At 45.3% G+C, this 26,830-nt stretch overlaps 39 non-coding genes across 39 annotated transcripts; 20 read left to right on the top strand and 19 right to left on the bottom strand.

Annotated features, from left to right (window-relative positions):
• Window positions 1–43: 43 nt before the first annotated feature.
• On the top strand, window positions 44–162 carry LOC134622051 (5S ribosomal RNA). The gene has a single exon (XR_010092759.1). It is a non-coding gene; the product is annotated as a 5S ribosomal RNA (ribosomal RNA).
• An 848-nt stretch (window positions 163–1,010) lies between these two features.
• Window positions 1,011–1,129, bottom strand: LOC134621493 (5S ribosomal RNA). The gene has a single exon (XR_010092249.1). It is a non-coding gene; the product is annotated as a 5S ribosomal RNA (ribosomal RNA).
• A 357-nt stretch (window positions 1,130–1,486) lies between these two features.
• Window positions 1,487–1,605, top strand: LOC134622050 (5S ribosomal RNA). The gene has a single exon (XR_010092758.1). It is a non-coding gene; the product is annotated as a 5S ribosomal RNA (ribosomal RNA).
• An 848-nt stretch (window positions 1,606–2,453) lies between these two features.
• On the bottom strand, window positions 2,454–2,572 carry LOC134621530 (5S ribosomal RNA). The gene has a single exon (XR_010092284.1). It is a non-coding gene; the product is annotated as a 5S ribosomal RNA (ribosomal RNA).
• A 357-nt stretch (window positions 2,573–2,929) lies between these two features.
• Window positions 2,930–3,048, top strand: LOC134622049 (5S ribosomal RNA). Its single transcript, XR_010092757.1, has one exon. It is a non-coding gene; the product is annotated as a 5S ribosomal RNA (ribosomal RNA).
• Window positions 3,049–3,896: 848 nt separating this feature from the next.
• LOC134621492 (5S ribosomal RNA) lies at window positions 3,897–4,015 on the bottom strand. The gene has a single exon (XR_010092248.1). It is a non-coding gene; the product is annotated as a 5S ribosomal RNA (ribosomal RNA).
• Window positions 4,016–4,372: 357 nt separating this feature from the next.
• LOC134622048 (5S ribosomal RNA) lies at window positions 4,373–4,491 on the top strand. Its single transcript, XR_010092756.1, has one exon. It is a non-coding gene; the product is annotated as a 5S ribosomal RNA (ribosomal RNA).
• An 848-nt stretch (window positions 4,492–5,339) lies between these two features.
• LOC134621490 (5S ribosomal RNA) lies at window positions 5,340–5,458 on the bottom strand. The gene has a single exon (XR_010092247.1). It is a non-coding gene; the product is annotated as a 5S ribosomal RNA (ribosomal RNA).
• A 357-nt stretch (window positions 5,459–5,815) lies between these two features.
• Window positions 5,816–5,934, top strand: LOC134622047 (5S ribosomal RNA). Its single transcript, XR_010092755.1, has one exon. It is a non-coding gene; the product is annotated as a 5S ribosomal RNA (ribosomal RNA).
• Window positions 5,935–6,782: 848 nt separating this feature from the next.
• LOC134621489 (5S ribosomal RNA) lies at window positions 6,783–6,901 on the bottom strand. Its single transcript, XR_010092246.1, has one exon. It is a non-coding gene; the product is annotated as a 5S ribosomal RNA (ribosomal RNA).
• Window positions 6,902–7,258: 357 nt separating this feature from the next.
• LOC134622045 (5S ribosomal RNA) lies at window positions 7,259–7,377 on the top strand. The gene has a single exon (XR_010092753.1). It is a non-coding gene; the product is annotated as a 5S ribosomal RNA (ribosomal RNA).
• Window positions 7,378–8,225: 848 nt separating this feature from the next.
• Window positions 8,226–8,344, bottom strand: LOC134621648 (5S ribosomal RNA). Its single transcript, XR_010092397.1, has one exon. It is a non-coding gene; the product is annotated as a 5S ribosomal RNA (ribosomal RNA).
• Window positions 8,345–8,701: 357 nt separating this feature from the next.
• LOC134621518 (5S ribosomal RNA) lies at window positions 8,702–8,820 on the top strand. The gene has a single exon (XR_010092273.1). It is a non-coding gene; the product is annotated as a 5S ribosomal RNA (ribosomal RNA).
• An 848-nt stretch (window positions 8,821–9,668) lies between these two features.
• On the bottom strand, window positions 9,669–9,787 carry LOC134621487 (5S ribosomal RNA). The gene has a single exon (XR_010092244.1). It is a non-coding gene; the product is annotated as a 5S ribosomal RNA (ribosomal RNA).
• Window positions 9,788–10,144: 357 nt separating this feature from the next.
• On the top strand, window positions 10,145–10,263 carry LOC134622044 (5S ribosomal RNA). Its single transcript, XR_010092752.1, has one exon. It is a non-coding gene; the product is annotated as a 5S ribosomal RNA (ribosomal RNA).
• An 848-nt stretch (window positions 10,264–11,111) lies between these two features.
• On the bottom strand, window positions 11,112–11,230 carry LOC134621678 (5S ribosomal RNA). The gene has a single exon (XR_010092426.1). It is a non-coding gene; the product is annotated as a 5S ribosomal RNA (ribosomal RNA).
• Window positions 11,231–11,587: 357 nt separating this feature from the next.
• LOC134622043 (5S ribosomal RNA) lies at window positions 11,588–11,706 on the top strand. The gene has a single exon (XR_010092751.1). It is a non-coding gene; the product is annotated as a 5S ribosomal RNA (ribosomal RNA).
• Window positions 11,707–12,380: 674 nt separating this feature from the next.
• LOC134621703 (5S ribosomal RNA) lies at window positions 12,381–12,499 on the bottom strand. Its single transcript, XR_010092449.1, has one exon. It is a non-coding gene; the product is annotated as a 5S ribosomal RNA (ribosomal RNA).
• A 357-nt stretch (window positions 12,500–12,856) lies between these two features.
• LOC134622042 (5S ribosomal RNA) lies at window positions 12,857–12,975 on the top strand. Its single transcript, XR_010092750.1, has one exon. It is a non-coding gene; the product is annotated as a 5S ribosomal RNA (ribosomal RNA).
• Window positions 12,976–13,823: 848 nt separating this feature from the next.
• LOC134621486 (5S ribosomal RNA) lies at window positions 13,824–13,942 on the bottom strand. Its single transcript, XR_010092243.1, has one exon. It is a non-coding gene; the product is annotated as a 5S ribosomal RNA (ribosomal RNA).
• A 357-nt stretch (window positions 13,943–14,299) lies between these two features.
• Window positions 14,300–14,418, top strand: LOC134622041 (5S ribosomal RNA). The gene has a single exon (XR_010092749.1). It is a non-coding gene; the product is annotated as a 5S ribosomal RNA (ribosomal RNA).
• An 848-nt stretch (window positions 14,419–15,266) lies between these two features.
• On the bottom strand, window positions 15,267–15,385 carry LOC134621485 (5S ribosomal RNA). Its single transcript, XR_010092242.1, has one exon. It is a non-coding gene; the product is annotated as a 5S ribosomal RNA (ribosomal RNA).
• Window positions 15,386–15,742: 357 nt separating this feature from the next.
• LOC134622040 (5S ribosomal RNA) lies at window positions 15,743–15,861 on the top strand. The gene has a single exon (XR_010092748.1). It is a non-coding gene; the product is annotated as a 5S ribosomal RNA (ribosomal RNA).
• Window positions 15,862–16,709: 848 nt separating this feature from the next.
• LOC134621677 (5S ribosomal RNA) lies at window positions 16,710–16,828 on the bottom strand. Its single transcript, XR_010092425.1, has one exon. It is a non-coding gene; the product is annotated as a 5S ribosomal RNA (ribosomal RNA).
• Window positions 16,829–17,185: 357 nt separating this feature from the next.
• On the top strand, window positions 17,186–17,304 carry LOC134622039 (5S ribosomal RNA). Its single transcript, XR_010092747.1, has one exon. It is a non-coding gene; the product is annotated as a 5S ribosomal RNA (ribosomal RNA).
• Window positions 17,305–18,152: 848 nt separating this feature from the next.
• Window positions 18,153–18,271, bottom strand: LOC134621484 (5S ribosomal RNA). The gene has a single exon (XR_010092241.1). It is a non-coding gene; the product is annotated as a 5S ribosomal RNA (ribosomal RNA).
• A 357-nt stretch (window positions 18,272–18,628) lies between these two features.
• LOC134622038 (5S ribosomal RNA) lies at window positions 18,629–18,747 on the top strand. Its single transcript, XR_010092746.1, has one exon. It is a non-coding gene; the product is annotated as a 5S ribosomal RNA (ribosomal RNA).
• An 848-nt stretch (window positions 18,748–19,595) lies between these two features.
• LOC134621676 (5S ribosomal RNA) lies at window positions 19,596–19,714 on the bottom strand. Its single transcript, XR_010092424.1, has one exon. It is a non-coding gene; the product is annotated as a 5S ribosomal RNA (ribosomal RNA).
• A 357-nt stretch (window positions 19,715–20,071) lies between these two features.
• On the top strand, window positions 20,072–20,190 carry LOC134622037 (5S ribosomal RNA). Its single transcript, XR_010092745.1, has one exon. It is a non-coding gene; the product is annotated as a 5S ribosomal RNA (ribosomal RNA).
• Window positions 20,191–21,038: 848 nt separating this feature from the next.
• On the bottom strand, window positions 21,039–21,157 carry LOC134621483 (5S ribosomal RNA). Its single transcript, XR_010092240.1, has one exon. It is a non-coding gene; the product is annotated as a 5S ribosomal RNA (ribosomal RNA).
• A 357-nt stretch (window positions 21,158–21,514) lies between these two features.
• Window positions 21,515–21,633, top strand: LOC134622036 (5S ribosomal RNA). Its single transcript, XR_010092744.1, has one exon. It is a non-coding gene; the product is annotated as a 5S ribosomal RNA (ribosomal RNA).
• Window positions 21,634–22,307: 674 nt separating this feature from the next.
• LOC134621635 (5S ribosomal RNA) lies at window positions 22,308–22,426 on the bottom strand. Its single transcript, XR_010092384.1, has one exon. It is a non-coding gene; the product is annotated as a 5S ribosomal RNA (ribosomal RNA).
• A 357-nt stretch (window positions 22,427–22,783) lies between these two features.
• On the top strand, window positions 22,784–22,902 carry LOC134622034 (5S ribosomal RNA). The gene has a single exon (XR_010092742.1). It is a non-coding gene; the product is annotated as a 5S ribosomal RNA (ribosomal RNA).
• Window positions 22,903–23,576: 674 nt separating this feature from the next.
• On the bottom strand, window positions 23,577–23,695 carry LOC134621707 (5S ribosomal RNA). Its single transcript, XR_010092453.1, has one exon. It is a non-coding gene; the product is annotated as a 5S ribosomal RNA (ribosomal RNA).
• Window positions 23,696–24,052: 357 nt separating this feature from the next.
• On the top strand, window positions 24,053–24,171 carry LOC134622033 (5S ribosomal RNA). Its single transcript, XR_010092741.1, has one exon. It is a non-coding gene; the product is annotated as a 5S ribosomal RNA (ribosomal RNA).
• A 674-nt stretch (window positions 24,172–24,845) lies between these two features.
• Window positions 24,846–24,964, bottom strand: LOC134621543 (5S ribosomal RNA). The gene has a single exon (XR_010092296.1). It is a non-coding gene; the product is annotated as a 5S ribosomal RNA (ribosomal RNA).
• Window positions 24,965–25,321: 357 nt separating this feature from the next.
• LOC134622032 (5S ribosomal RNA) lies at window positions 25,322–25,440 on the top strand. Its single transcript, XR_010092740.1, has one exon. It is a non-coding gene; the product is annotated as a 5S ribosomal RNA (ribosomal RNA).
• A 674-nt stretch (window positions 25,441–26,114) lies between these two features.
• LOC134621482 (5S ribosomal RNA) lies at window positions 26,115–26,233 on the bottom strand. Its single transcript, XR_010092239.1, has one exon. It is a non-coding gene; the product is annotated as a 5S ribosomal RNA (ribosomal RNA).
• A 357-nt stretch (window positions 26,234–26,590) lies between these two features.
• Window positions 26,591–26,709, top strand: LOC134622114 (5S ribosomal RNA). The gene has a single exon (XR_010092817.1). It is a non-coding gene; the product is annotated as a 5S ribosomal RNA (ribosomal RNA).
• The last annotated feature ends 121 nt before the right edge of the window (window positions 26,710–26,830 follow it).

Genomic DNA, 26,830 nt, shown 5'->3' with positions numbered 1-26,830 from the left:
ACATTTGCAGCCTATAAAAGGTCTTTTATAGCGGGCTTCACTCGCTTACGGCCATACCACCCTGAACACGCCCGATCTCGTCTGATCTCGGAAGCTAAGCAGGGTCGGGCCTGGTCAGTACTTGGATGGGAGACCGCCTGGGAATACCAGGTGCTGTAAGCTTTTGCACTTCAACACACAAACGGCAGAGGGCGCTGCTGCTCACTCAGTGGAGGCAGCTTCAGGAAAGGCTTCGTGACAACGCTCCTGATTGCCTTTCGCTTTTGTGTAAAACAAAAAAACAACAAGAACGAAATATTTAGGAAATGCACAAACTTATTTATTCCGTAAATGCAGAAAATGTCTATGGCTAGTCCGTCTGGGCTCAGTAGTGAGGAACTTGTTAACCTTGTAGTGTGCAGCAGGCACAGTGTCCACCTGACACCCATGAGCAACGAGTTTTAATTCTTATTGGCTGCTGGCTGCGGTCCCGAAGAATACTGCGTAAATGCGCATCAATGTGATACCCTGAGCAGGGAACACGATATCATGGAGTTTCTAACATGGAGCAAGGTGAAGGTGATGCTACTATCCAGGACAGCCCCTGCTTAGCTTCAGAGGTCAGATGAGCTCAGGCGTGGTATGGCCGTAAGTGAGAGGCTTCCTCGACAACGGGGTTCATGTAGATACTGTAACCCATTTTGTTGTGATTTAAAAAACAATTTAGAGTGAAGGATATTGATTGGTTTCTATTTTTTTTAATACCTGCACATGACAGCACAGCTGTAATGCATACTCAATGCTGCAAACTTCACGTCATAAACATTTGTGAGTCTGTGCACAAAAACATCTACAGGTGCTCTGTGCATGTACAGTGATATTGATATAACGCTTGAAGATTTTGACATTACTACATCAGTGGGAGAGCTCTTTGCGCAAGACTCACTAACCATCCTATTAGAAAATGAGCTAAAAGAGTGCCTCAGATTCGTTTCAATATTTAAACTGTCATTTGCGTGTTGAAGTGCAAAAGCTTACAGCACCCGGTATTCCCAGGCGGTCACCCATCCAAGTACTGACCAGGCCCGGCCCTGCTTGGCTGCCGAGATCAGACGAGATCGGGCGTGTTCAGGGCGGTATGGCCGTAAGCGAGGGAACGCTTCAGAAACAGCCTTTTTATACATGCTGTGATGACACAGTCATGCTTACGTTTTCATGTTCTGTATACAAGCTGAATTCTCCAAACCGCAAAAATGTTGGACTTCCAAATGGTCCTAACACACTGTGTGCTCGCTGTCACTTTAACACTGTGCTGTGAGAACCTAACATGTGTTATTATCGTGATGTTACTGCGGGAAAAGCATTTTTGCAGCTCAATGTTGAAGCTGCAGTTAACAACAAAGGTTTGCATGTTCTCGCTGTAACACATGAAGTTTAGCACAATACTATAGTTTAAACGCTGTGACATTTGCAGCCTATAAAAGGTCTTTTATAGCGGGCTTCACTCGCTTACGGCCATACCACCCTGAACACGCCCGATCTCGTCTGATCTCGGAAGCTAAGCAGGGTCGGGCCTGGTCAGTACTTGGATGGGAGACCGCCTGGGAATACCAGGTGCTGTAAGCTTTTGCACTTCAACACACAAACGGCAGAGGGCGCTGCTGCTCACTCAGTGGAGGCAGCTTCAGGAAAGGCTTCGTGACAACGCTCCTGATTGCCTTTCGCTTTTGTGTAAAACAAAAAAACAACAAGAACGAAATATTTAGGAAATGCACAAACTTATTTATTCCGTAAATGCAGAAAATGTCTATGGCTAGTCCGTCTGGGCTCAGTAGTGAGGAACTTGTTAACCTTGTAGTGTGCAGCAGGCACAGTGTCCACCTGACACCCATGAGCAACGAGTTTTAATTCTTATTGGCTGCTGGCTGCGGTCCCGAAGAATACTGCGTAAATGCGCATCAATGTGATACCCTGAGCAGGGAACACGATATCATGGAGTTTCTAACATGGAGCAAGGTGAAGGTGATGCTACTATCCAGGACAGCCCCTGCTTAGCTTCAGAGGTCAGATGAGTTCAGGCGTGGTATGGCCGTAAGTGAGAGGCTTCCTCGACAACGGGGTTCATGTAGATACTGTAACCCATTTTGTTGTGATTTAAAAAACAATTTAGAGTGAAGGATATTGATTGGTTTCTATTTTTTTTAATACCTGCACATGACAGCACAGCTGTAATGCATACTCAATGCTGCAAACTTCACGTCATAAACATTTGTGAGTGTGTGCACAAAAACATCTACAGGTGCTCTGTGCATGTACAGTGATATTGATATAACGCTTGAAGATTTTGACATTACTACATCAGTGGGAGAGCTCTTTGCGCAAGACTCACTAACCATCCTATTAGAAAATGAGCTAAAAGAGTGCCTCAGATTCGTTTCAATATTTAAACTGTCATTTGCGTGTTGAAGTGCAAAAGCTTACAGCACCCGGTATTCCCAGGCGGTCACCCATCCAAGTACTGACCAGGCCCGTCCCTGCTTGGCTGCCGAGATCAGACGAGATCGGGCGTGTTCAGGGCGGTATGGCCGTAAGCGAGGGAACGCTTCAGAAACAGCCTTTTTATACATGCTGTGATGACACAGTCATGCTTACGTTTTCATGTTCTGTATACAAGCTGAATTCTCCAAACCGCAAAAATGTTGGACTTCCAAATGGTCCTAACACACTGTGTGCTCGCTGTCACTTTAACACTGTGCTGTGAGAACCTAACATGTGTTATTATCGTGATGTTACTGCGGGAAAAGCATTTTTGCAGCTCAATGTTGAAGCTGCAGTTAACAACAAAGGTTTGCATGTTCTCGCTGTAACACATGAAGTTTAGCACAATACTATAGTTTAAACGCTGTGACATTTGCAGCCTATAAAAGGTCTTTTATAGCGGGCTTCACTCGCTTACGGCCATACCACCCTGAACACGCCCGATCTCGTCTGATCTCGGAAGCTAAGCAGGGTCGGGCCTGGTCAGTACTTGGATGGGAGACCGCCTGGGAATACCAGGTGCTGTAAGCTTTTGCACTTCAACACACAAACGGCAGAGGGCGCTGCTGCTCACTCAGTGGAGGCAGCTTCAGGAAAGGCTTCGTGACAACGCTCCTGATTGCCTTTCGCTTTTGTGTAAAACAAAAAAACAACAAGAACGAAATATTTAGGAAATGCACAAACTTATTTATTCCGTAAATGCAGAAAATGTCTATGGCTAGTCCGTCTGGGCTCAGTAGTGAGGAACTTGTTAACCTTGTAGTGTGCAGCAGGCACAGTGTCCACCTGACACCCATGAGCAACGAGTTTTAATTCTTATTGGCTCCTGGCTGCGGTCCCGAAGAATACTGCGTAAATGCGCATCAATGTGATACCCTGAGCAGGGAACACGATATCATGGAGTTTCTAACATGGAGCAAGGTGAAGGTGATGCTACTATCCAGGACAGCCCCTGCTTAGCTTCAGAGGTCAGATGAGCTCAGGCGTGGTATGGCCGTAAGTGAGAGGCTTCCTCGACAACGGGGTTCATGTAGATACTGTAACCCATTTTGTTGTGATTTAAAAAACAATTTAGAGTGAAGGATATTGATTGGTTTCTATTTTTTTTAATACCTGCACATGACAGCACAGCTGTAATGCATACTCAATGCTGCAAACTTCACGTCATAAACATTTGTGAGTGTGTGCACAAAAACATCTACAGGTGCTCTGTGCATGTACAGTGATATTGATATAACGCTTGAAGATTTTGACATTACTACATCAGTGGGAGAGCTCTTTGCGCAAGACTCACTAACCATCCTATTAGAAAATGAGCTAAAAGAGTGCCTCAGATTCGTTTCAATATTTAAACTGTCATTTGCGTGTTGAAGTGCAAAAGCTTACAGCACCCGGTATTCCCAGGCGGTCACCCATCCAAGTACTGACCAGGCCCGGCCCTGCTTGGCTGCCGAGATCAGACGAGATCGGGCGTGTTCAGGGCGGTATGGCCGTAAGCGAGGGAACGCTTCAGAAACAGCCTTTTTATACATGCTGTGATGACACAGTCATGCTTACGTTTTCATGTTCTGTATACAAGCTGAATTCTCCAAACCGCAAAAATGTTGGACTTCCAAATGGTCCTAACACACTGTGTGCTCGCTGTCACTTTAACACTGTGCTGTGAGAACCTAACATGTGTTATTATCGTGATGTTACTGCGGGAAAAGCATTTTTGCAGCTCAATGTTGAAGCTGCAGTTAACAACAAAGGTTTGCATGTTCTCGCTGTAACACATGAAGTTTAGCACAATACTATAGTTTAAACGCTGTGACATTTGCAGCCTATAAAAGGTCTTTTATAGCGGGCTTCACTCGCTTACGGCCATACCACCCTGAACACGCCCGATCTCGTCTGATCTCGGAAGCTAAGCAGGGTCGGGCCTGGTCAGTACTTGGATGGGAGACCGCCTGGGAATACCAGGTGCTGTAAGCTTTTGCACTTCAACACACAAACGGCAGAGGGCGCTGCTGCTCACTCAGTGGAGGCAGCTTCAGGAAAGGCTTCGTGACAACGCTCCTGATTGCCTTTCGCTTTTGTGTAAAACAAAAAAACAACAAGAACGAAATATTTAGGAAATGCACAAACTTATTTATTCCGTAAATGCAGAAAATGTCTATGGCTAGTCCGTCTGGGCTCAGTAGTGAGGAACTTGTTAACCTTGTAGTGTGCAGCAGGCACAGTGTCCACCTGACACCCATGAGCAACGAGTTTTAATTCTTATTGGCTGCTGGCTGCGGTCCCGAAGAATACTGCGTAAATGCGCATCAATGTGATACCCTGAGCAGGGAACACGATATCATGGAGTTTCTAACATGGAGCAAGGTGAAGGTGATGCTACTATCCAGGACAGCCCCTGCTTAGCTTCAGAGGTCAGATGAGTTCAGGCGTGGTATGGCCGTAAGTGAGAGGCTTCCTCGACAACGGGGTTCATGTAGATACTGTAACCCATTTTGTTGTGATTTAAAAAACAATTTAGAGTGAAGGATATTGATTGGTTTCTATTTTTTTTAATACCTGCACATGACAGCACAGCTGTAATGCATACTCAATGCTGCAAACTTCACGTCATAAACATTTGTGAGTGTGTGCACAAAAACATCTACAGGTGCTCTGTGCATGTACAGTGATATTGATATAACGCTTGAAGATTTTGACATTACTACATCAGTGGGAGAGCTCTTTGCGCAAGACTCACTAACCATCCTATTAGAAAATGAGCTAAAAGAGTGCCTCAGATTCGTTTCAATATTTAAACTGTCATTTGCGTGTTGAAGTGCAAAAGCTTACAGCACCCGGTATTCCCAGGCGGTCACCCATCCAAGTACTGACCAGGCCCGGCCCTGCTTGGCTGCCGAGATCAGACGAGATCGGGCGTGTTCAGGGCGGTATGGCCGTAAGCGATGGAACGCTTCAGAAACAGCCTTTTTATACATGCTGTGATGACACAGTCATGCTTACGTTTTCATGTTCTGTATACAAGCTGAATTCTCCAAACCGCAAAAATGTTGGACTTCCAAATGGTCCTAACACACTGTGTGCTCGCTGTCACTTTAACACTGTGCTGTGAGAACCTAACATGTGTTATTATCGTGATGTTACTGCGGGAAAAGCATTTTTGCAGCTCAATGTTGAAGCTGCAGTTAACAACAAAGGTTTGCATGTTCTCGCTGTAACACATGAAGTTTAGCACAATACTATAGTTTAAACGCTGTGACATTTGCAGCCTATAAAAGGTCTTTTATAGCGGGCTTCACTCGCTTACGGCCATACCACCCTGAACACGCCCGATCTCGTCTGATCTCGGAAGCTAAGCAGGGTCGGGCCTGGTCAGTACTTGGATGGGAGACCGCCTGGGAATACCAGGTGCTGTAAGCTTTTGCACTTCAACACACAAACGGCAGAGGGCGCTGCTGCTCACTCAGTGGAGGCAGCTTCAGGAAAGGCTTCGTGACAACGCTCCTGATTGCCTTTCGCTTTTGTGTAAAACAAAAAAACAACAAGAACGAAATATTTAGGAAATGCACAAACTTATTTATTCCGTAAATGCAGAAAATGTCTATGGCTAGTCCGTCTGGGCTCAGTAGTGAGGAACTTGTTAACCTTGTAGTGTGCAGCAGGCACAGTGTCCACCTGACACCCATGAGCAACGAGTTTTAATTCTTATTGGCTGCTGGCTGCGGTCCCGAAGAATACTGCGTAAATGCGCATCAATGTGATACCCTGAGCAGGGAACACGATATCATGGAGTTTCTAACATGGAGCAAGGTGAAGGTGATGCTACTATCCAGGACAGCCCCTGCTTAGCTTCAGAGGTCAGATGAGTTCAGGCGTGGTATGGCCGTAAGTGAGAGGCTTCCTCGACAACGGGGTTCATGTAGATACTGTAACCCATTTTGTTGTGATTTAAAAAACAATTTAGAGTGAAGGATATTGATTGGTTTCTATTTTTTTTAATACCTGCACATGACAGCACAGCTGTAATGCATACTCAATGCTGCAAACTTCACGTCATAAACATTTGTGAGTGTGTGCACAAAAACATCTACAGGTGCTCTGTGCATGTACAGTGATATTGATATAACGCTTGAAGATTTTGACATTACTACATCAGTGGGAGAGCTCTTTGCGCAAGACTCACTAACCATCCTATTAGAAAATGAGCTAAAAGAGTGCCTCAGATTCGTTTCAATATTTAAACTGTCATTTGCGTGTTGAAGTGCAAAAGCTTACAGCACCCGGTATTCCCAGGCGGTCACCCATCCAAGTACTGACCAGGCCCGGCCCTGCTTGGCTGCCGAGATCAGACGAGATCGGGCGTGTTCAGGGCGGTATGGCCGTAAGCGATGGAACGCTTCAGAAACAGCCTTTTTATACATGCTGTGATGACACAGTCATGCTTACGTTTTCATGTTCTGTATACAAGCTGAATTCTCCAAACCGCAAAAATGTTGGACTTCCAAATGGTCCTAACACACTGTGTGCTCGCTGTCACTTTAACACTGTGCTGTGAGAACCTAACATGTGTTATTATCGTGATGTTACTGCGGGAAAAGCATTTTTGCAGCTCAATGTTGAAGCTGCAGTTAACAACAAAGGTTTGCATGTTCTCGCTGTAACACATGAAGTTTAGCACAATACTATAGTTTAAACGCTGTGACATTTGCAGCCTATAAAAGGTCTTTTATAGCGGGCTTCACTGGCTTACGGCCATACCACCCTGAACACGCCCGATCTCGTCTGATCTCGGAAGCTAAGCAGGGTCGGGCCTGGTCAGTACTTGGATGGGAGACCGCCTGGGAATACCAGGTGCTGTAAGCTTTTGCACTTCAACACACAAACGGCAGAGGGCGCTGCTGCTCACTCAGTGGAGGCAGCTTCAGGAAAGGCTTCGTGACAACGCTCCTGATTGCCTTTCGCTTTTGTGTAAAACAAAAAAACAACAAGAACGAAATATTTAGGAAATGCACAAACTTATTTATTCCGTAAATGCAGAAAATGTCTATGGCTAGTCCGTCTGGGCTCAGTAGTGAGGAACTTGTTAACCTTGTAGTGTGCAGCAGGCACAGTGTCCACCTGACACCCATGAGCAACGAGTTTTAATTCTTATTGGCTGCTGGCTGCGGTCCCGAAGAATACTGCGTAAATGCGCATCAATGTGATACCCTGAGCAGGGAACACGATATCATGGAGTTTCTAACATGGAGCAAGGTGAAGGTGATGCTACTATCCAGGACAGCACCTGCTTAGCTTCAGAGGTCAGATGAGCTCAGGCGTGGTATGGCCGTAAGTGAGAGGCTTCCTCGACAACGGGGTTCATGTAGATACTGTAACCCATTTTGTTGTGATTTAAAAAACAATTTAGAGTGAAGGATATTGATTGGTTTCTATTTTTTTTAATACCTGCACATGACAGCACAGCTGTAATGCATACTCAATGCTGCAAACTTCACGTCATAAACATTTGTGAGTGTGTGCACAAAAACATCTACAGGTGCTCTGTGCATGTACAGTGATATTGATATAACGCTTGAAGATTTTGACATTACTACATCAGTGGGAGAGCTCTTTGCGCAAGACTCACTAACCATCCTATTAGAAAATGAGCTAAAAGAGTGCCTCAGATTCGTTTCAATATTTAAACTGTCATTTGCGTGTTGAAGTGCAAAAGCTTACAGCACCCGGTATTCCCAGGCGGTCACCCATCCAAGTACTGACCAGGCCCGGCCCTACTTGGCTGCCGAGATCAGACGAGATCGGGCGTGTTCAGGGCGGTATGGCCGTAAGCGAGGGAACGCTTCAGAAACAGCCTTTTTATACATGCTGTGATGACACAGTCATGCTTACGTTTTCATGTTCTGTATACAAGCTGAATTCTCCAAACCGCAAAAATGTTGGACTTCCAAATGGTCCTAACACACTGTGTGCTCGCTGTCACTTTAACACTGTGCTGTGAGAACCTAACATGTGTTATTATCGTGATGTTACTGCGGGAAAAGCATTTTTGCAGCTCAATGTTGAAGCTGCAGTTAACAACAAAGGTTTGCATGTTCTCGCTGTAACACATGAAGTTTAGCACAATACTATAGTTTAAACGCTGTGACATTTGCAGCCTATAAAAGGTCTTTTATAGCGGGCTTCACTGGCTTACGGCCATACCACCCTGAACACGCCCGCTCTCGTCTGATCTCGGAAGCTAAGCAGGGTCGGGCCTGGTCAGTACTTGGATGGGAGACCGCCTGGGAATACCAGGTGCTGTAAGCTTTTGCACTTCAACACACAAACGGCAGAGGGCGCTGCTGCTCACTCAGTGGAGGCAGCTTCAGGAAAGGCTTCGTGACAACGCTCCTGATTGCCTTTCGCTTTTGTGTAAAACAAAAAAACAACAAGAACGAAATATTTAGGAAATGCACAAACTTATTTATTCCGTAAATGCAGAAAATGTCTATGGCTAGTCCGTCTGGGCTCAGTAGTGAGGAACTTGTTAACCTTGTAGTGTGCAGCAGGCACAGTGTCCACCTGACACCCATGAGCAACGAGTTTTAATTCTTATTGGCTGCTGGCTGCGGTCCCGAAGAATACTGCGTAAATGCGCATCAATGTGATACCCTGAGCAGGGAACACGATATCATGGAGTTTCTTACATGGAGCAAGGTGAAGGTGATGCTACTATCCAGGACAGCCCCTGCTTAGCTTCAGAGGTCAGATGAGCTCAGGCGTGGTATGGCCGTAAGTGAGAGGCTTCCTCGACAACGGGGTTCATGTAGATACTGTAACCCATTTTGTTGTGATTTAAAAAACAATTTAGAGTGAAGGATATTGATTGGTTTCTATTTTTTTTAATACCTGCACATGACAGCACAGCTGTAATGCATACTCAATGCTGCAAACTTCACGTCATAAACATTTGTGAGTGTGTGCACAAAAACATCTACAGGTGCTCTGTGCATGTACAGTGATATTGATATAACGCTTGAAGATTTTGACATTACTACATCAGTGGGAGAGCTCTTTGCGCAAGACTCACTAACCATCCTATTAGAAGATGAGCTAAAAGAGTGCCTCAGATTCGTTTCAATATTTAAACTGTCATTTGCGTGTTGAAGTGCAAAAGCTTACAGCACCCGGTATTCCCAGGCGGTCACCCATCCAAGTACTGACCAGGCCCGGCCCTGCTTGGCTGCCGAGATCAGACGAGATCGGGCGTGTTCAGGGCGGTATGGCCGTAAGCGAGGGAATGCTTCAGAAACAGCCTTTTTATACATGCTGTGATGACACAGTCATGCTTACGTTTTCATGTTCTGTATACAAGCTGAATTCTCCAAACCGCAAAAATGTTGGACTTCCAAATGGTCCTAACACACTGTGTGCTCGCTGTCACTTTAACACTGTGCTGTGAGAACCTAACATGTGTTATTATCGTGATGTTACTGCGGGAAAAGCATTTTTGCAGCTCAATGTTGAAGCTGCAGTTAACAACAAAGGTTTGCATGTTCTCGCTGTAACACATGAAGTTTAGCACAATACTATAGTTTAAACGCTGTGACATTTGCAGCCTATAAAAGGTCTTTTATAGCGGGCTTCACTGGCTTACGGCCATACCACCCTGAACACGCCCGATCTCGTCTGATCTCGGAAGCTAAGCAGGGTCGGGCCTGGTCAGTACTTGGATGGGAGACCGCCTGGGAATACCAGGTGCTGTAAGCTTTTGCACTTCAACACACAAACGGCAGAGGGCGCTGCTGCTCACTCAGTGGAGGCAGCTTCAGGAAAGGCTTCGTGACAACGCTCCTGATTGCCTTTCGCTTTTGTGTAAAACAAAAAAACAACAAGAACGAAATATTTAGGAAATGCACAAACTTATTTATTCCGTAAATGCAGAAAATGTCTATGGCTAGTCCGTCTGGGCTCAGTAGTGAGGAACTTGTTAACCTTGTAGTGTGCAGCAGGCACAGTGTCCACCTGACACCCATGAGCAACGAGTTTTAATTCTTATTGGCTGCTGGCTGCGGTCCCGAAGAATACTGCGTAAATGCGCATCAATGTGATACCCTGAGCAGGGAACACGATATCATGGAGTTTCTAACATGGAGCAAGGTGAAGGTGATGCTACTATCCAGGACAGCCCCTGCTTAGCTTCAGAGGTCAGATGAGTTCAGGCGTGGTATGGCCGTAAGTGAGAGGCTTCCTCGACAACGGGGTTCATGTAGATACTGTAACCCATTTTGTTGTGATTTAAAAAACAATTTAGAGTGAAGGATATTGATTGGTTTCTATTTTTTTTAATACCTGCACATGACAGCACAGCTGTAATGCATACTCAATGCTGCAAACTTCACGTCATAAACATTTGTGAGTGTGTGCACAAAAACATCTACAGGTGCTCTGTGCATGTACAGTGATATTGATATAACGCTTGAAGATTTTGACATTACTACATCAGTGGGAGAGCTCTTTGCGCAAGACTCACTAACCATCCTATTAGAAAATGAGCTAAAAGAGTGCCTCAGATTCGTTTCAATATTTAAACTGTCATTTGCGTGTTGAAGTGCAAAAGCTTACAGCACCCGCTATTCCCAGGCGGTCACCCATCCAAGTACTGACCAGGCCCGGCCCTGCTTGGCTGCCGAGATCAGACGAGATCGGGCGTGTTCAGGGCGGTATGGCCGTAAGCGAGGGAACGCTTCAGAAACAGCCTTTTTATACATGCTGTGATGACACAGTCATGCTTACGTTTTCATGTTCTGTATACAAGCTGAATTCTCCAAACCGCAAAAATGTTGGACTTCCAAATGGTCCTAACACACTGTGTGCTCGCTGTCACTTTAACACTGTGCTGTGAGAACCTAACATGTGTTATTATCGTGATGTTACTGCGGGAAAAGCATTTTTGCAGCTCAATGTTGAAGCTGCAGTTAACAACAAAGGTTTGCATGTTCTCGCTGTAACACATGAAGTTTAGCACAATACTATAGTTTAAACGCTGTGACATTTGCAGCCTATAAAAGGTCTTTTATAGCGGGCTTCACTCGCTTACGGCCATACCACCCTGAACACGCCCGATCTCGTCTGATCTCGGAAGCTAAGCAGGGTCGGGCCTGGTCAGTACTTGGATGGGAGACCGCCTGGGAATACCAGGTGCTGTAAGCTTTTGCACTTCAACACACAAACGGCAGAGGGCGCTGCTGCTCACTCAGTGGAGGCAGCTTCAGGAAAGGCTTCGTGACAACGCTCCTGATTGCCTTTCGCTTTTGTGTAAAACAAAAAAACAACAAGAACGAAATATTTAGGAAATGCACAAACTTATTTATTCCGTAAATGCAGAAAATGTCTATGGCTAGTCCGTCTGGGCTCAGTAGTGAGGAACTTGTTAACCTTGTAGTGTGCAGCAGGCACAGTGTCCACCTGACACCCATGAGCAACGAGTTTTAATTCTTATTGGCTGCTGGCTGCGGTCCTCGACAACGGGGTTCATGTCGATACTGTAACCCATTTTGTTGTGATTTAAAAAACAATTTAGAGTGAAGGATATTGATTGGTTTCTATTTTTTTTAATACCTGCTCATGACAGCACAGCTGTAATGCATACTCAATGCTGCAAACTTCACGTCATAAACATTTGTGAGTGTGTGCACAAAAACATCTACAGGTGCTCTGTGCATGTACAGTGATATTGATATAACGCTTGAAGATTTTGACATTACTACATCAGTGGGAGAGCTCTTTGTGCAAGACTCACTAACCATCCTATTAGAAAATGAGCTAAAAGAGTGCCTCAGATTCGTTTCAATATTTAAACTGTCATTTGCGTGTTGAAGTGCAAAAGCTTACAGCACCCGGTATTCCCAGGCGGTCACCCATCCAAGGACTGACCAGGCCCGGCCCTGCTTGGCTGCCGAGATCAGACGAGATCGGGCGTGTTCAGGGCGGTATGGCCGTAAGCGAGGGAACGCTTCAGAAACAGCCTTTTTATACATGCTGTGATGACACAGTCATGCTTACGTTTTCATGTTCTGTATACAAGCTGAATTCTCCAAACCGCAAAAATGTTGGACTTCCAAATGGTCCTAACACACTGTGTGCTCGCTGTCACTTTAACACTGTGCTGTGAGAACCTAACATGTGTTATTATCGTGATGTTACTGCGGGAAAAGCATTTTTGCAGCTCAATGTTGAAGCTGCAGTTAACAACAAAGGTTTGCATGTTCTCGCTGTAACACATGAAGTTTAGCACAATACTATAGTTTAAACGCTGTGACATTTGCAGCCTATAAAAGGTCTTTTATAGCGGGCTTCACTGGCTTACGGCCATACCACCCTGAACACGCCCGATCTCGTCTGATCTCGGAAGCTAAGCAGGGTCGGGCCTGGTCAGTACTTGGATGGGAGACCGCCTGGGAATACCAGGTGCTGTAAGCTTTTGCACTTCAACACACAAACGGCAGAGGGCGCTGCTGCTCACTCAGTGGAGGCAGCTTCAGGAAAGGCTTCGTGACAACGCTCCTGATTGCCTTTCGCTTTTGTGTAAAACAAAAAAACAACAAGAACGAAATATTTAGGAAATGCACAAACTTATTTATTCCGTAAATGCAGAAAATGTCTATGGCTAGTCCGTCTGGGCTCAGTAGTGAGGAACTTGTTAACCTTGTAGTGTGCAGCAGGCACAGTGTCCACCTGACACCCATGAGCAACGAGTTTTAATTCTTATTGGCTGCTGGCTGCGGTCCCGAAGAATACTGCGTAAATGCGCATCAATGTGATACCCTGAGCAGGGAACACGATATCATGGAGTTTCTAACATGGAGCAAGGTGAAGGTGATGCTACTATCCAGGACAGCCCCTGCTTAGCTTCAGAGGTCAGATGAGCTCAGGAGTGGTATGGCCGTAAGTGAGAGGCTTCCTCGACAACGGGGTTCATGTCGATACTGTAACCCATTTTGTTGTGATTTAAAAAACAATTTAGAGTGAAGGATATTGATTGGTTTCTATTTTTTTTAATACCTGCACATGACAGCACAGCTGTAATGCATACTCAATGCTGCAAACTTCACGTCATAAACATTTGTGAGTGTGTGCACAAAAACATCTACAGGTGCTCTGTGCATGTACAGTGATATTGATATAACGCTTGAAGATTTTGACATTACTACATCAGTGGGAGAGCTCTTTGCGCAAGACTCACTAACCATCCTATTAGAAAATGAGCTAAAAGAGTGCCTCAGATTCGTTTCAATATTTAAACTGTCATTTGCGTGTTGAAGTGCAAAAGCTTACAGCACCCGGTATTCCCAGGCGGTCACCCATCCAAGTACTGACCAGGCCCGGCCCTGCTTGGCTGCCGAGATCAGACGAGATCGGGCGTGTTCAGGGCGGTATGGCCGTAAGCGAGGGAACGCTTCAGAAACAGCCTTTTTATACATGCTGTGATGACACAGTCATGCTTACGTTTTCATGTTCTGTATACAAGCTGAATTCTCCAAACCGCAAAAATGTTGGACTTCCAAATGGTCCTAACACACTGTGTGCTCGCTGTCACTTTAACACTGTGCTGTGAGAACCTAACATGTGTTATTATCGTGATGTTACTGCGGGAAAAGCATTTTTGCAGCTCAATGTTGAAGCTGCAGTTAACAACAAAGGTTTGCATGTTCTCGCTGTAACACATGAAGTTTAGCACAATACTATAGTTTAAACGCTGTGACATTTGCAGCCTATAAAAGGTCTTTTATAGCGGGCTTCACTCGCTTACGGCCATACCACCCTGAACACGCCCGATCTCGTCTGATCTCGGAAGCTAAGCAGGGTCGGGCCTGGTCAGTACTTGGATGGGAGACCGCCTGGGAATACCAGGTGCTGTAAGCTTTTGCACTTCAACACACAAACGGCAGAGGGCGCTGCTGCTCACTCAGTGGAGGCAGCTTCAGGAAAGGCTTCGTGACAACGCTCCTGATTGCCTTTCGCTTTTGTGTAAAACAAAAAAACAACAAGAACGAAATATTTAGGAAATGCACAAACTTATTTATTCCGTAAATGCAGAAAATGTCTATGGCTAGTCCGTCTGGGCTCAGTAGTGAGGAACTTGTTAACCTTGTAGTGTGCAGCAGGCACAGTGTCCACCTGACACCCATGAGCAACGAGTTTTAATTCTTATTGGCTGCTGGCTGCGGTCCCGAAGAATACTGCGTAAATGCGCATCAATGTGATACCCTGAGGAGGGAACACGATATCATGGAGTTTCTAACATGGAGCAAGGTGAAGGTGATGCTACTATCCAGGACAGCCCCTGCTTAGCTTCAGAGGTCAGATGAGTTCAGGCGTGGTATGGCCGTAAGTGAGAGGCTTCCTCGACAACGGGGTTCATGTAGATACTGTAACCCATTTTGTTGTGATTTAAAAAACAATTTAGAGTGAAGGATATTGATTGGTTTCTATTTTTTTTAATACCTGCACATGACAGCACAGCTGTAATGCATACTCAATGCTGCAAACTTCACGTCATAAACATTTGTGAGTGTGTGCACAAAAACATCTACAGGTGCTCTGTGCATGTACAGTGATATTGATATAACGCTTGAAGATTTTGACATTACTACATCAGTGGGAGAGCTCTTTGCGCAAGACTCACTAACCATCCTATTAGAAAATGAGCTAAAAGAGTGCCTCAGATTCGTTTCAATATTTAAACTGTCATTTGCGTGTTGAAGTGCAAAAGCTTACAGCACCCGGTATTCCCAGGCGGTCACCCATCCAAGTACTGACCAGGCCCGGCCCTGCTTGGCTGCCGAGATCAGACGAGATCGGGCGTGTTCAGGGCGGTATGGCCGTAAGCGAGGGAACGCTTCAGAAACAGCCTTTTTATACATGCTGTGATGACACAGTCATGCTTACGTTTTCATGTTCTGTATACAAGCTGAATTCTCCAAACCGCAAAAATGTTGGACTTCCAAATGGTCCTAACACACTGTGTGCTCGCTGTCACTTTAACACTGTGCTGTGAGAACCTAACATGTGTTATTATCGTGATGTTACTGCGGGAAAAGCATTTTTGCAGCTCAATGTTGAAGCTGCAGTTAACAACAAAGGTTTGCATGTTCTCGCTGTAACACATGAAGTTTAGCACAATACTATAGTTTAAACGCTGTGACATTTGCAGCCTATAAAAGGTCTTTTATAGCGGGCTTCACTCGCTTACGGCCATACCACCCTGAACACGCCCGATCTCGTCTGATCTCGGAAGCTAAGCAGGGTCGGGCCTGGTCAGTACTTGGATGGGAGACCGCCTGGGAATACCAGGTGCTGTAAGCTTTTGCACTTCAACACACAAACGGCAGAGGGCGCTGCTGCTCACTCAGTGGAGGCAGCTTCAGGAAAGGCTTCGTGACAACGCTCCTGATTGCCTTTCGCTTTTGTGTAAAACAAAAAAACAACAAGAACGAAATATTTAGGAAATGCACAAACTTATTTATTCCGTAAATGCAGAAAATGTCTATGGCTAGTCCGTCTGGGCTCAGTAGTGAGGAACTTGTTAACCTTGTAGTGTGCAGCAGGCACAGTGTCCACCTGACACCCATGAGCAACGAGTTTTAATTCTTATTGGCTGCTGGCTGCGGTCCCGAAGAATACTGCGTAAATGCGCATCAATGTGATACCCTGAGCAGGGAACACGATATCATGGAGTTTCTAACATGGAGCAAGGTGAAGGTGATGCTACTATCCAGGACAGCCCCTGCTTAGCTTCAGAGGTCAGATGAGCTCAGGCGTGGTATGGCCGTAAGTGAGAGGCTTCCTCGACAACGGGGTTCATGTCGATACTGTAACCCATTTTGTTGTGATTTAAAAAACAATTTAGAGTGAAGGATATTGATTGGTTTCTATTTTTTTTAATACCTGCACATGACAGCACAGCTGTAATGCATACTCAATGCTGCAAACTTCACGTCATAAACATTTGTGAGTGTGTGCACAAAAACATCTACAGGTGCTCTGTGCATGTACAGTGATATTGATATAACGCTTGAAGATTTTGACATTACTACATCAGTGGGAGAGCTCTTTGCGCAAGACTCACTAACCATCCTATTAGAAAATGAGCTAAAAGAGTGCCTCAGATTCGTTTCAATATTTAAACTGTCATTTGCGTGTTGAAGTGCAAAAGCTTACAGCACCCGCTATTCCCAGGCGGTCACCCATCCAAGTACTGACCAGGCCCGGCCCTGCTTGGCTGCCGAGATCAGACGAGATCGGGCGTGTTCAGGGCGGTATGGCCGTAAGCGAGGGAACGCTTCAGAAACAGCCTTTTTATACATGCTGTGATGACACAGTCATGCTTACGTTTTCATGTTCTGTATACAAGCTGAATTCTCCAAACCGCAAAAATGTTGGACTTCCAAATGGTCCTAACACACTGTGTGCTCGCTGTCACTTTAACACTGTGCTGTGAGAACCTAACATGTGTTATTATCGTGATGTTACTGCGGGAAAAGCATTTTTGCAGCTCAATGTTGAAGCTGCAGTTAACAACAAAGGTTTGCATGTTCTCGCTGTAACACATGAAGTTTAGCACAATACTATAGTTTAAACGCTGTGACATTTGCAGCCTATAAAAGGTCTTTTATAGCGGGCTTCACTCGCTTACGGCCATACCACCCTGAACACGCCCGATCTCGTCTGATCTCGGAAGCTAAGCAGGGTCGGGCCTGGTCAGTACTTGGATGGGAGACCGCCTGGGAATACCAGGTGCTGTAAGCTTTTGCACTTCAACACACAAACGGCAGAGGGCGCTGCTGCTCACTCAGTGGAGGCAGCTTCAGGAAAGGCTTCGTGACAACGCTCCTGATTGCCTTTCGCTTTTGTGTAAAACAAAAAAACAACAAGAACGAAATATTTAGGAAATGCACAAACTTATTTATTCCGTAAATGCAGAAAATGTCTATGGCTAGTCCGTCTGGGCTCAGTAGTGAGGAACTTGTTAACCTTGTAGTGTGCAGCAGGCACAGTGTCCACCTGACACCCATGAGCAACGAGTTTTAATTCTTATTGGCTGCTGGCTGCGGTCCCGAAGAATACTGCGTAAATGCGCATCAATGTGATACCCTGAGGAGGGAACACGATATCATGGAGTTTCTAACATGGAGCAAGGTGAAGGTGATGCTACTATCCAGGACAGCCCCTGCTTAGCTTCAGAGGTCAGATGAGTTCAGGCGTGGTATGGCCGTAAGTGAGAGGCTTCCTCGACAACGGGGTTCATGTAGATACTGTAACCCATTTTGTTGTGATTTAAAAAACAATTTAGAGTGAAGGATATTGATTGGTTTCTATTTTTTTTAATACCTGCACATGACAGCACAGCTGTAATGCATACTCAATGCTGCAAACTTCACGTCATAAACATTTGTGAGTGTGTGCACAAAAACATCTACAGGTGCTCTGTGCATGTACAGTGATATTGATATAACGCTTGAAGATTTTGACATTACTACATCAGTGGGAGAGCTCTTTGCGCAAGACTCACTAACCATCCTATTAGAAAATGAGCTAAAAGAGTGCCTCAGATTCGTTTCAATATTTAAACTGTCATTTGCGTGTTGAAGTGCAAAAGCTTACAGCACCCGGTATTCCCAGGCGGTCACCCATCCAAGTACTGACCAGGCCCGGCCCTGCTTGGCTGCCGAGATCAGACGAGATCGGGCGTGTTCAGGGCGGTATGGCCGTAAGCGAGGGAACGCTTCAGAAACAGCCTTTTTATACATGCTGTGATGACACAGTCATGCTTACGTTTTCATGTTCTGTATACAAGCTGAATTCTCCAAACCGCAAAAATGTTGGACTTCCAAATGGTCCTAACACACTGTGTGCTCGCTGTCACTTTAACACTGTGCTGTGAGAACCTAACATGTGTTATTATCGTGATGTTACTGCGGGAAAAGCATTTTTGCAGCTCAATGTTGAAGCTGCAGTTAACAACAAAGGTTTGCATGTTCTCGCTGTAACACATGAAGTTTAGCACAATACTATAGTTTAAACGCTGTGACATTTGCAGCCTATAAAAGGTCTTTTATAGCGGGCTTCACTCGCTTACGGCCATACCACCCTGAACACGCCCGATCTCGTCTGATCTCGGAAGCTAAGCAGGGTCGGGCCTGGTCAGTACTTGGATGGGAGACCGCCTGGGAATACCAGGTGCTGTAAGCTTTTGCACTTCAACACACAAACGGCAGAGGGCGCTGCTGCTCACTCAGTGGAGGCAGCTTCAGGAAAGGCTTCGTGACAACGCTCCTGATTGCCTTTCGCTTTTGTGTAAAACAAAAAAACAACAAGAACGAAATATTTAGGAAATGCACAAACTTATTTATTCCGTAAATGCAGAAAATGTCTATGGCTAGTCCGTCTGGGCTCAGTAGTGAGGAACTTGTTAACCTTGTAGTGTGCAGCAGGCACAGTGTCCACCTGACACCCATGAGCAACGAGTTTTAATTCTTATTGGCTGCTGGCTGCGGTCCCGAAGAATACTGCGTAAATGCGCATCAATGTGATACCCTGAGCAGGGAACACGATATCATGGAGTTTCTAACATGGAGCAAGGTGAAGGTGATGCTACTATCCAGGACAGCCCCTGCTTAGCTTCAGAGGTCAGATGAGCTCAGGCGTGGTATGGCCGTAAGTGAGAGGCTTCCTCGACAACGGGGTTCATGTCGATACTGTAACCCATTTTGTTGTGATTTAAAAAACAATTTAGAGTGAAGGATATTGATTGGTTTCTATTTTTTTTAATACCTGCACATGACAGCACAGCTGTAATGCATACTCAATGCTGCAAACTTCACGTCATAAACATTTGTGAGTGTGTGCACAAAAACATCTACAGGTGCTCTGTGCATGTACAGTGATATTGATATAACGCTTGAAGATTTTGACATTACTACATCAGTGGGAGAGCTCTTTGCGCAAGACTCACTAACCATCCTATTAGAAAATGAGCTAAAAGAGTGCCTCAGATTCGTTTCAATATTTAAACTGTCATTTGCGTGTTGAAGTGCAAAAGCTTACAGCACCCGCTATTCCCAGGCGGTCACCCATCCAAGTACTGACCAGGCCCGGCCCTGCTTGGCTGCCGAGATCAGACGAGATCGGGCGTGTTCAGGGCGGTATGGCCGTAAGCGAGGGAACGCTTCAGAAACAGCCTTTTTATACATGCTGTGATGACACAGTCATGCTTACGTTTTCATGTTCTGTATACAAGCTGAATTCTCCAAACCGCAAAAATGTTGGACTTCCAAATGGTCCTAACACACTGTGTGCTCGCTGTCACTTTAACACTGTGCTGTGAGAACCTAACATGTGTTATTATCGTGATGTTACTGCGGGAAAAGCATTTTTGCAGCTCAATGTTGAAGCTGCAGTTAACAACAAAGGTTTGCATGTTCTCGCTGTAACACATGAAGTTTAGCACAATACTATAGTTTAAACGCTGTGACATTTGCAGCCTATAAAAGGTCTTTTATAGCGGGCTTCACTCGCTTACGGCCATACCACCCTGAACACGCCCGATCTCGTCTGATCTCGGAAGCTAAGCAGGGTCGGGCCTGGTCAGTACTTGGATGGGAGACCGCCTGGGAATACCAGGTGCTGTAAGCTTTTGCACTTCAACACACAAACGGCAGAGGGCGCTGCTGCTCACTCAGTGGAGGCAGCTTCAGGAAAGGCTTCGTGACAACGCTCCTGATTGCCTTTCGCTTTTGTGTAAAACAAAAAAACAACAAGAACGAAATATTTAGGAAATGCACAAACTTATTTATTCCGTAAATGCAGAAAATGTCTATGGCTAGTCCGTCTGGGCTCAGTAGTGAGGAACTTGTTAACCTTGTAGTGTGCAGCAGGCACAGTGTCCACCTGACACCCATGAGCAACGAGTTTTAATTCTTATTGGCTGCTGGCTGCGGTCCCGAAGAATACTGCGTAAATGCGCATCAATGCGATACCCTGAGCAGGGAACACGATATCATGGAGTTTCTAACATGGAGCAAGGTGAAGGTGATGCTACTATCCAGGACAGCCCCTGCTTAGCTTCAGAGGTCAGATGAGCTCAGGAGTGGTATGGCCGTAAGTGAGAGGCTTCCTCGACAACGGGGTTCATGTCGATACTGTAACCCATTTTGTTGTGATTTAAAAAACAATTTAGAGTGAAGGATATTGATTGGTTTCTATTTTTTTTAATACCTGCACATGACAGCACAGCTGTAATGCATACTCAATGCTGCAAACTTCACGTCATAAACATTTGTGAGTGTGTGCACAAAAACATCTACAGGTGCTCTGTGCATGTACAGTGATATTGATATAACGCTTGAAGATTTTGACATTACTACATCAGTGGGAGAGCTCTTTGCGCAAGACTCACTAACCATCCTATTAGAAAATGAGCTAAAAGAGTGCCTCAGATTCGTTTCAATATTTAAACTGTCATTTGCGTGTTGAAGTGCAAAAGCTTACAGCACCCGGTATTCCCAGGCGGTCACCCATCCAAGTACTGACCAGGCCCGGCCCTGCTTGGCTGCCGAGATCAGACGAGATCGGGCGTGTTCAGGGCGGTATGGCCGTAAGCGAGGGAACGCTTCAGAAACAGCCTTTTTATACATGCTGTGATGACACAGTCATGCTTACGTTTTCATGTTCTGTATACAAGCTGAATTCTCCAAACCGCAAAAATGTTGGACTTCCAAATGGTCCTAACACACTGTGTGCTCGCTGTCACTTTAACACTGTGCTGTGAGAACCTAACATGTGTTATTATCGTGATGTTACTGCGGGAAAAGCATTTTTGCAGCTCAATGTTGAAGCTGCAGTTAACAACAAAGGTTTGCATGTTCTCGCTGTAACACATGAAGTTTAGCACAATACTATAGTTTAAACGCTGTGACATTTGCAGCCTATAAAAGGTCTTTTATAGCGGGCTTCACTGGCTTACGGCCATACCACCCTGAACACGCCCGATCTCGTCTGATCTCGGAAGCTAAGCAGGGTCGGGCCTGGTCAGTACTTGGATGGGAGACCGCCTGGGAATACCAGGTGCTGTAAGCTTTTGCACTTCAACACACAAACGGCAGAGGGCGCTGCTGCTCACTCAGTGGAGGCAGCTTCAGGAAAGGCTTCGTGACAACGCTCCTGATTGCCTTTCGCTTTTGTGTAAAACAAAAAAACAACAAGAACGAAATATTTAGGAAATGCACAAACTTATTTATTCCGTAAATGCAGAAAATGTCTATGGCTAGTCCGTCTGGGCTCAGTAGTGAGGAACTTGTTAACCTTGTAGTGTGCAGCAGGCACAGTGTCCACCTGACACCCATGAGCAACGAGTTTTAATTCTTATTGGCTGCTGGCTGCGGTCCTCGACAACGGGGTTCATGTCGATACTGTAACCCATTTTGTTGTGATTTAAAAAACAATTTAGAGTGAAGGATATTGATTGGTTTCTATTTTTTTTAATACCTGCACATGACAGCACAGCTGTAATGCATACTCAATGCTGCAAACTTCACGTCATAAACATTTGTGAGTGTGTGCACAAAAACATCTACAGGTGCTCTGTGCATGTACAGTGATATTGATATAACGCTTGAAGATTTTGACATTACTACATCAGTGGGAGAGCTCTTTGCGCAAGACTCACTAACCATCCTATTAGAAAATGAGCTAAAAGAGTGCCTCAGATTCGTTTCAATATTTAAACTGTCATTTGCGTGTTGAAGTGCAAAAGCTTACAGCACCCGGTATTCCCAGGCGGTCACCCATCCAAGTACTGACCAGGCCCGGCCCTGCTTGGCTGCCGAGATCAGACGAGATCAGGCGTGTTCAGGGCGGTATGGCCGTAAGCGAGGGAACACTTCAGAAACAGCCTTTTTATACATGCTGTGATGACACAGTCATGCTTACGTTTTCATGTTCTGTATACAAGCTGAATTCTCCAAACCGCAAAAATGTTGGACTTCCAAATGGTCCTAACACACTGTGTGCTCGCTGTCACTTTAACACTGTGCTGTGAGAACCTAACATGTGTTATTATCGTGATGTTACTGCGGGAAAAGCATTTTTGCAGCTCAATGTTGAAGCTGCAGTTAACAACAAAGGTTTGCATGTTCTCGCTGTAACACATGAAGTTTAGCACAATACTATAGTTTAAACGCTGTGACATTTGCAGCCTATAAAAGGTCTTTTATAGCGGGCTTCACTCGCTTACGGCCATACCACCCTGAACACGCCCGATCTCGTCTGATCTCGGAAGCTAAGCAGGGTCGGGCCTGGTCAGTACTTGGATGGGAGACCGCCTGGGAATACCAGGTGCTGTAAGCTTTTGCACTTCAACACACAAACGGCAGAGGGCGCTGCTGCTCACTCAGTGGAGGCAGCTTCAGGAAAGGCTTCGTGACAACGCTCCTGATTGCCTTTCGCTTTTGTGTAAAACAAAAAAACAACAAGAACGAAATATTTAGGAAATGCACAAACTTATTTATTCCGTAAATGCAGAAAATGTCTATGGCTAGTCCGTCTGGGCTCAGTAGTGAGGAACTTGTTAACCTTGTAGTGTGCAGCAGGCACAGTGTCCACCTGACACCCATGAGCAACGAGTTTTAATTCTTATTGGCTGCTGGCTGCGGTCCTCGACAACGGGGTTCATGTCGATACTGTAACCCATTTTGTTGTGATTTAAAAAACAATTTAGAGTGAAGGATATTGATTGGTTTCTATTTTTTTTAATACCTGCACATGACAGCACAGCTGTAATGCATACTCAATGCTGCAAACTTCACGTCATAAACATTTGTGAGTGTGTGCACAAAAACATCTACAGGTGCTCTGTGCATGTACAGTGATATTGATATAACGCTTGAAGATTTTGACATTACTACATCAGTGGGAGAGCTCTTTGCGCAAGACTCACTAACCATCCTATTAGAAAATGAGCTAAAAGAGTGCCTCAGATTCGTTTCAATATTTAAACTGTCATTTGCGTGTTGAAGTGCAAAAGCTTACAGCACCCGGTATTCCCAGGCGGTCACCCATCCAAGTACTGACCAAGCCCGGCCCTGCTTGGCTGCCGAGATCAGACGAGATCAGGCGTGTTCAGGGCGGTATGGCCGTAAGCGAGGGAACACTTCAGAAACAGCCTTTTTATACATGCTGTGATGACACAGTCATGCTTACGTTTTCATGTTCTGTATACAAGCTGAATTCTCCAAACCGCAAAAATGTTGGACTTCCAAATGGTCCTAACACACTGTGTGCTCGCTGTCACTTTAACACTGTGCTGTGAGAACCTAACATGTGTTATTATCGTGATGTTACTGCGGGAAAAGCATTTTTGCAGCTCAATGTTGAAGCTGCAGTTAACAACAAAGGTTTGCATGTTCTCGCTGTAACACATGAAGTTTAGCACAATACTATAGTTTAAACGCTGTGACATTTGCAGCCTATAAAAGGTCTTTTATAGCGGGCTTCACTCGCTTACGGCCATACCACCCTGAACACGCCCGATCTCGTCTGATCTCGGAAGCTAAGCAGGGTCGGGCCTGGTCAGTACTTGGATGGGAGACCGCCTGGGAATACCAGGTGCTGTAAGCTTTTGCACTTCAACACACAAACGGCAGAGGGCGCTGCTGCTCACTCAGTGGAGGCAGCTTCAGGAAAGGCTTCGTGACAACGCTCCTGATTGCCTTTCGCTTTTGTGTAAAACAAAAAAACAACAAGAACGAAATATTTAGGAAATGCACAAACTTATTTATTCCGTAAATGCAGAAAATGTCTATGGCTAGTCCGTCTGGGCTCAGTAGTGAGGAACTTGTTAACCTTGTAGTGTGCAGCAGGCACAGTGTCCACCTGACACCCATGAGCAACGAGTTTTAATTCTTATTGGCTGCTGGCTGCGGTCCTCGACAACGGGGTTCATGTCGATACTGTAACCCATTTTGTTGTGATTTAAAAAACAATTTAGAGTGAAGGATATTGATTGGTTTCTATTTTTTTTAATACCTGCACATGACAGCACAGCTGTAATGCATACTCAATGCTGCAAACTTCACGTCATAAACATTTGTGAGTGTGTGCACAAAAACATCTACAGGTGCTCTGTGCATGTACAGTGATATTGATATAACGCTTGAAGATTTTGACATTACTACATCAGTGGGAGAGCTCTTTGCGCAAGACTCACTAACCATCCTATTAGAAAATGAGCTAAAAGAGTGCCTCAGATTCGTTTCAATATTTAAACTGTCATTTGCGTGTTGAAGTGCAAAAGCTTACAGCACCCGGTATTCCCAGGCGGTCACCCATCCAAGTACTGACCAGGCCCGGCCCTGCTTGGCTGCCGAGATCAGACGAGATCGGGGGTGTTCAGGGCGGTATGGCCGTAAGCGAGGGAACGCTTCAGAAACAGCCTTTTTATACATGCTGTGATGACACAGTCATGCTTACGTTTTCATGTTCTGTATACAAGCTGAATTCTCCAAACCGCAAAAATGTTGGACTTCCAAATGGTCCTAACACACTGTGTGCTCGCTGTCACTTTAACACTGTGCTGTGAGAACCTAACATGTGTTATTATCGTGATGTTACTGCGGGAAAAGCATTTTTGCAGCTCAATGTTGAAGCTGCAGTTAACAACAAAGGTTTGCATGTTCTCGCTGTAACACATGAAGTTTAGCACAATACTATAGTTTAAACGCTGTGACATTTGCAGCCTATAAAAGGTCTTTTATAGCAGGCTTCACTCGCTTACGGCCATACCACCCTGAACACGCCCGATCTCGTCTGATCTCGGAAGCTAAGCAGGGTCGGGCCTGGTCAGTACTTGGATGGGAGACCGCCTGGGAATACCAGGTGCTGTAAGCTTTTGCACTTCAACACACAAACGGCAGAGGGCGCTGCTGCTCACTCAGTGGAGGCAGCTTCAGGAAAGGCTTCGTGACAACGCTCCTGATTGCCTTTCGCTTTTGTGTAAAACAAAAAAACAACAAGAACGAAATATTTAGGAAATGCACAAACTTATTTATTCCGTAAATGCAGAAAATGTCTATGGCTAGTCCGTCTGGGCTCAGTAGTGAGGAACTTGTTAACCTTGTAGTGTGCAGCAGGCACAGTGTCCACCTGACACCCATGAGCAACGAGTTTTAATTCTTATTGGCTGCTGGCTGCGGTCCTCGACAACGGGGTTCATGTCGATACTGTAACCCATTTTGTTGTGATTTAAAAAACAATTTAGAGTGAAGGATATTGATTGGTTTCTATTTTTTTTAATACCTGCACATGACAGCACAGCTGTAATGCATACTCAATGCTGCAAACTTCACGTCATAAACATTTGTGAGTGTGTGCACAAAAACATCTACAGGTGCTCTGTGCATGTACAGTGATATTGATATAACGCTTGAAGATTTTGACATTACTACATCAGTGGGAGAGCTCTTTGCGCAAGACTCACTAACCATCCTATTAGAAAATGAGCTAAAAGAGTGCCTCAGATTCGTTTCAATATTTAAACTGTCATTTGCGTGTTGAAGTGCAAAAGCTTACAGCACCCGGTATTCCCAGGCGGTCACCCATCCAAGTACTGACCAGGCCCGGCCCTGCTTGGCTGCCGAGATCAGACGAGATCGGGCGTGTTCAGGGCGGTATGGCCGTAAGCGAGGGAACGCTTCAGAAACAGCCTTTTTATACATGCTGTGATGACACAGTCATGCTTACGTTTTCATGTTCTGTATACAAGCTGAATTCTCCAAACCGCAAAAATGTTGGACTTCCAAATGGTCCTAACACACTGTGTGCTCGCTGTCACTTTAACACTGTGCTGTGAGAACCTAACATGTGTTATTATCGTGATGTTACTGCGGGAAAAGCATTTTTGCAGCTCAATGTTGAAGCTGCAGTTAACAACAAAGGTTTGCATGTTCTCGCTGTAACACATGAAGTTTAGCACAATACTATAGTTTAAACGCTGTGACATTTGCAGCCTATAAAAGGTCTTTTATAGCGGGCTTCACTCGCTTACGGCCATACCACCCTGAACACGCCCGATCTCGTCTGATCTCGGAAGCTAAGCAGGGTCGGACCTGGTCAGTACTTGGATGGGAGACCGCCTGGGAATACCAGGTGCTGTAAGCTTTTGCACTTCAACACACAAACGGCAGAGGGCGCTGCTGCTCACTCAGTGGAGGCAGCTTCAGGAAAGGCTTCGTGACAACGCTCCTGATTGCCTTTCGCTTTTGTGTAAAACAAAAAAACA

Source organism: Pelmatolapia mariae, linkage group LG23 (assembly GCF_036321145.2).
Source record: "Pelmatolapia mariae isolate MD_Pm_ZW linkage group LG23, Pm_UMD_F_2, whole genome shotgun sequence".
Lineage (NCBI taxonomy): Eukaryota > Metazoa > Chordata > Actinopteri > Cichliformes > Cichlidae > Pelmatolapia > Pelmatolapia mariae.
This window is presented reverse-complemented; position numbering and strand designations above follow the sequence as displayed.